We start from the raw sequence: 5,666 nt of genomic DNA, 5'->3' as shown, positions 1-5,666 counted from the left end.
ACCTGGAAACGAAGAGGAACTGGTGTCGTTTTGTCCAGCACAACTTCCCGGCCATCCCCTCAGGGCCTGCAGTAGGCCAGTCCCACCTCGCCTTCCAGGTCTCGCTGCCTGCTCCTCTGGCCCCTGGTGGGCCAGGGCAGCTCTGGGCTACCCCACCATTGGACCTGTCATTCTTGCAGCGGAGCGGGGCAGGCGAGGGAGCAGAGTGTGGCCAGGCATCAGGAGCCTCTTCCTTGTCTAAAGTGACATAACCAATCTGTGAGTGCCCGCCCTTGGTGCCCAGCCCTTGAAACCAGTACACAGTTGATTTATTTCTTTTACATGCTTTTATTGATTTCATTTATTTTTAAATCCTTACCCAACGATATTTTTTCCATTGCTTTTTAGAGAGAGGGAAGGACAGAGAGAAACATCGATGTGAGAGAAATACATTGATTGGTTGCCTCCTGCAGGAGCCCCGACCAGGGAGGAGCCTGCCACCAAGGTATGTGCCCTTGACCGGAATCACACCTGGGACCCTTCGGTCCTCAGACCAATGCTCTATCCACTGAGCCAAACCAATTAGGGCAATTACACTTTTTTGATTTTTAAAAAATATATATATTATTGATTTTTTACAGAGAGGAAGGGAGAGAGATAGTTAGAAACATCCATCAGCTGCCTCCTGCACACCCCCTACTGGGGATGTGCCCGCAACCAAGGTACATGCCCTTGACCGGAATCGAACCTGGGACCCTTAAGTCTGCAGGCCAACACTCTATCCACTGAGCCAAACCGGTCAGGGCAATTACATTTTTTTAAAGTATATTTTTACTGATTTCAGAGAGGGAGAGAGAGTCAGAAATATCAATGATAAAAGAGGATCATCAATTGGCTGCCTCCTGCAAGTTCCGCACTGGGGATCAAGCCCACAACCCGGGAATGTGCCCTGACCTCCAGGTTCATAGGTCCACGCTCAACAACGAAGTCTCACACCGGCCGGGCGACACCAGTACGTACTTTATTTTATTTTATTTTTTAAATATATTTTATTGATTTTTCACAGAGAGGAAGAGAGAGGGATAGAGAGCCAGAAACATCGATCAGCTGCCTCCTGCACACTCCCCACTGGGGATGTGCCCGCAACCAAGGTACATGCCCTTGACCGGAATCAAACCTGGGACCCTTCAGTCCGCAGGCTGACGCTCTATCCACCGAGCCAAACCGGTTTCGGCCACCAATACATACTTTAAATCAGGGGTCCTCAAACTTTTTAAACAGGGGGCCAGTTCACTGTCCCTCAGACCGTTGGAGGGCCGGACTATAGTTTAAAAAAAAACTATGAACAAATTCCTATGCACACTGCACATATCTTATTTTGAAGTAAAAAAAACAAAACGGCAAAAACACCCGCATGTGGCCCGCGGGCCGTAGTTTGAGGACGCCTGCAAATGAATGACCACATATAAACCTCACGCGGCCCCACAGGGACACTCTGCCTTGGGAACTTCTGAGTCTGTTTGCTCTGTGGCTTTCCCAGATGAGGGCCCCGCGCCATTCCCCACCCCTGGCCTCCGCAGTGAGTAGAAAGCTTCAGAAGATCATTTCCCCACCATGAAATCTGTCCCTGAAGCCTTACCCCAAACACTCTGCCCTCTCCTGGCCCCTGTGGGCGAACCCCAGTCCATTGAGGTCAGCCCCCCACCTCAGGTACCAGGTCCCACCCCTGTGACCCACTCAAGGATTGTTCTGTTGTGTCTTCTCTTTTCTTTCTTTTTTTTTTTAAAAAAAATATTTTTATTGATTTCAGAGAGGAAGGGAGAGGGAGGGAGAGAGAAACATCAGAGAATCATCGATTGGCTGCCTCCTGCACGCCCCCTACTGGGGACAGAGCCCACAACCCAGGCATGTGCCTTGACTGGAATCGAACCCGGGACCCTTTAGTCCCCAGGCCGATGCTCTATCCACTGAGCCAAACCGTCTAGGGCCCTTCTCTTTTCTATACCTCTCATTTTTCAGTACCTGCTGGTCAGTCCCGTAACGTGCCATAATAGCTTCTATCACTAAAAATGTTCCTCACCGCAGATTTTGCCCCATTTCTCTGCTACTTATAGCAAACCCTTCAACACTTGTTTGCACTCACCATCCCTGCTTAATCTCCACCTGTAGCAGCCACTACTTATTGTCCTCAATATAGATCTTCTTGTTCTTATATAACAAGAGCTGAAGATAGCCTTGGCCGGGTAGCTTGGTTGAAGCATCATCCCGATACGCCAAGGTTGCGGGTTTGATCCCCAGTCAGAGCACATAAAGCAGCAACCAATAAATGCATAAATAAGTGGAACAACAAATCGATGTTTCTTTCTTCCTCTCTCTCAAATCAATAATGGGCACCAAGGGCGGGCGCTCACAGATTGGTTATGTCACTTTAGACAAGGAAGAGGCTCCTGACACCTGGCCACACTCTGCTCCCTCGCCTGCCCCACTGCAAGAATGACAGGGCCAATGGTGGGGGTAGCCCAGAGCTGCTTTGGAGGCCCACCAGGGGCAAGAGGAGCAGGCAGTCTTTGGGGGGTGGGGGTGGGGTGGGAAGAGGGTATACATTCTAGGAAGAGAGCTATTGGGCCAGAGAGTGGGTGTGCCAGTTATTAAGTTATTGTTTTGTCTCTTGAGTCCCAACTCACTTTGCTGTCCTCTGCTTCATGCTCGGTCACGGTTCGATTCCCGGTCAGGACACATGCCCAGGTTGCAGGCTCGCTCCCCAGTGTGGGGCGTGCAGGAGGCAGCCAATCAATGATTCTCTCTCATCAATGATGTTTCTAGCTCTCCCTTCATCTCTTAAATCAAGAAAAATATAATTTAAAAAAAAAAGAAGTGTGGAGAAGCTGAAAATTCAACTGACATGGGATTCTATAACGCACACAATTCAACGTGGTGCTTGATTTTCAGCACTGTCTGCCCTACAGCTACAAAAAGTAAGAGGATTTTTAGGGCTGTCATGGAGCTCTCTGCTGCCTTGCAAGGGAACATCCATTTTCCTCAAGACCGACCACAACCAACCCTGTTGCCATTAGACTCACAATGAGGTCCATTCTCAGCAGGGTTTAGCAGTACAGGCATATGCTAAGACCCAGGAGGAAGTAGCTTATACAACAAAAGAATAGCAAGCTTTTTTTGCTAGTAAATCCTGGCAGAAACCTGGAAGAATATGTGTGGGAGTGGATTCTAAGGATGTTATACCAAGGAAAATGGAATGTAACCGTGGGTTGGGCACAATTTATTAAGCTGGGTCCATTTACCAAAGATTCTACCTTTACTCTTAGCCCATGCAGCTGGAAGGGACTTTAACAGGCTACTTGGTTTGTTGACTTCAATTTGAACTCACCCGTGGCCTAAATTCGATGATATCAAAATGCTAGATCAACCCTGACTCTGGGAAAGAACCCACAGGTGTAATTCCTTAGGGGAAGTGCAGGGATCAGCGTCTTGAACTTGAAAGTTGCGGTCCTGGTGATATCTCTCATATCCCAATTTGTCTATTTACCGTGACCTTGGAGAATGACTGTGGGTTGCTGTAAGCTTAATCTGACAGTGACTCCAACTGCAGCTGCTGTTCCAGATGTGGTCTCTCTTTGTTGAAGCAGAGCAGCTATTGCCCTATCCAGTCTTCTACTCTGTAGCGATTTGCAAAGTCCACCAGAAGCGCTTTCTTTTTACCTGGAAGAGCCAACAGTACACCTTCACGGTCTTGCCTATGGGCTATGTCATCTCTCCTTCTCTTTGATATAATATAGTGCTTAGAAACTTTGATTCTTACAGCATCCACGGGTCCACTACACTGATGACATCATCCTGATCGAATCTGAGGAGCAAGAAGAAGAAAGTACTCTAAATGCCTTAGTAAGACATATGCAAATCAGAAGGCAGGAGATCTACCCCCATGAAAATTTATGAAAGTAAAACCTCAGGGAAGTTTCTAGAAACCCAATGCTCTAAAGCATGTAAAGATATCCTCTTCGAGGTAAAAGACATGATGCTGCACCTTGCACAAACTACCTCTAAAAAAGAATGTTTGCCCTAGCCGGTTTGGCTCAGTGGAGAGTGTTGGCCTGCGGACTGAAGGGTCCCAGGTTCGATTCCGGTCAAGGGCACGTACCTTGGTTACAGGCTTCTCTCTGGCCCGGGCCCTGGTCAGAGCGTGTGCAGGAGGCAACCAATCGGTGTATTCCTCTCACATTGATGTTTCTCTCTGTCTCTTCCCTCTCTCTAAAAATAAAAATAAAAATCAATGAAAAAATATAATCGGGTGAAGATTAACAAAACAAAACAAAAAGAATGTTTGGTGGACTCTTGGATTCTGAAACTTACATCACATGTGAGTGTGTTACATTGACCTATTTACTGTATAACTCAAGGCTGCCCATTTTGTGTGGGGATCAGAGCAAGAACAATAGGAGAAGCACCGTGCAGGGTTTTGTAGAAAATCCATGCCTTCTTTCTTTCTTTTTTAAAAAAAATATTTTTATTTTTTATTTTTTAAATATATTTTATTGATTTTTTACAGAGAGGAAGGGAGAGGGATAGAGAGTTAGAAACATCGATGAGAGAGAAACATCGATCAGCTGCCTCTTGCACACCCCCTACTGGGGATGTGCCCGCAACCAAGGTACACGCCCTTGACCGGAATCGAACCTGGGACCCTTGAGTCTGCAGGCCGACGCTCTATCCACTGAGCCAAACCGGTTTCGGCAAAAAAATATTTTTATTGATTTTTTACAGAGAGGAAGGGAGAGGGATAGAGAGTTAGAAACATCGATGAGAGAGAAACATTGATCAGCTGGCCCCTCCACACCCTCCAATGAGGATGTGCCCGCAACCAAGGTACATGCCCTTGACCGGATTTGAACCCGGGACCCTTCAGTCCGCAGGCCCATGCTCTATCCACCGAGCCAAACCGGTTTCGGCCATGCCCTCTTCTTTCAATAGCCATTCTCCTTTGGCTTGCTATCAGGTCCTGGTAGAGACTGAACTCTTAGGACTAATGGTGACCATGTGACCTCAGTTGTCCAACAGGAACTGGGTGTTCCTCTGAAGCCATCGGTTGAGCACGTGCTGCAGTGCATCACAATGAATGGAAATGGGATTTGAGAGATAGAAACTCAGGTGGTTTCAGAAAGCACACAAAGTTGCATGAGTGAGTGCCTCTGATTCCTTTGTCACCAAGTCCTGCAACACGGCCTCCTCTCCCTCAACCGTGTCCATGCTTCCTGGAATGTTTCGTGTGACCAGTCGATGGAGGAAGCCCCGTTTACAGATGGTTCTGCACAACCTGCCAGTAGATGGCTGCAGCATTGCAGCAGCACTGATGGGCGACCCTGAGGACAATGGCAAAGGAAACTTCTCCAAGTGGGCAGAACCTTGAGCAGTACAGCTGATTGTCCATTCTTTTTTATTATTACTGATTTGAGAGAGAGAGGGAGATTGAAAGAGAGAGAGAAAGAGAGAGAGATTTATTGACCCCACTTATTTAGGCATTCATTAAGTTCAATGTGGGGGGTTTTTGGTGTGGTTTTTTTTTCTCCAAAATATATTTTATTGATTTTTTACAGAGAGGAAGGGAGAGGGATAGAGAGAAACATCGATGAGAAAGAAACATCGATCAGCTGCCTCCTGCACACTCCCCACTG

The sequence above is a fragment of the Cnephaeus nilssonii genome, assembly GCF_951640355.1.
Source record: "Cnephaeus nilssonii genome assembly, chromosome: X".
In the NCBI taxonomy this organism is placed as follows: Eukaryota; Metazoa; Chordata; class Mammalia; order Chiroptera; family Vespertilionidae; genus Cnephaeus; species Cnephaeus nilssonii.
The sequence above is the reverse complement of the archived record's forward strand: the minus strand, read 5'-3'. Positions refer to the sequence as shown.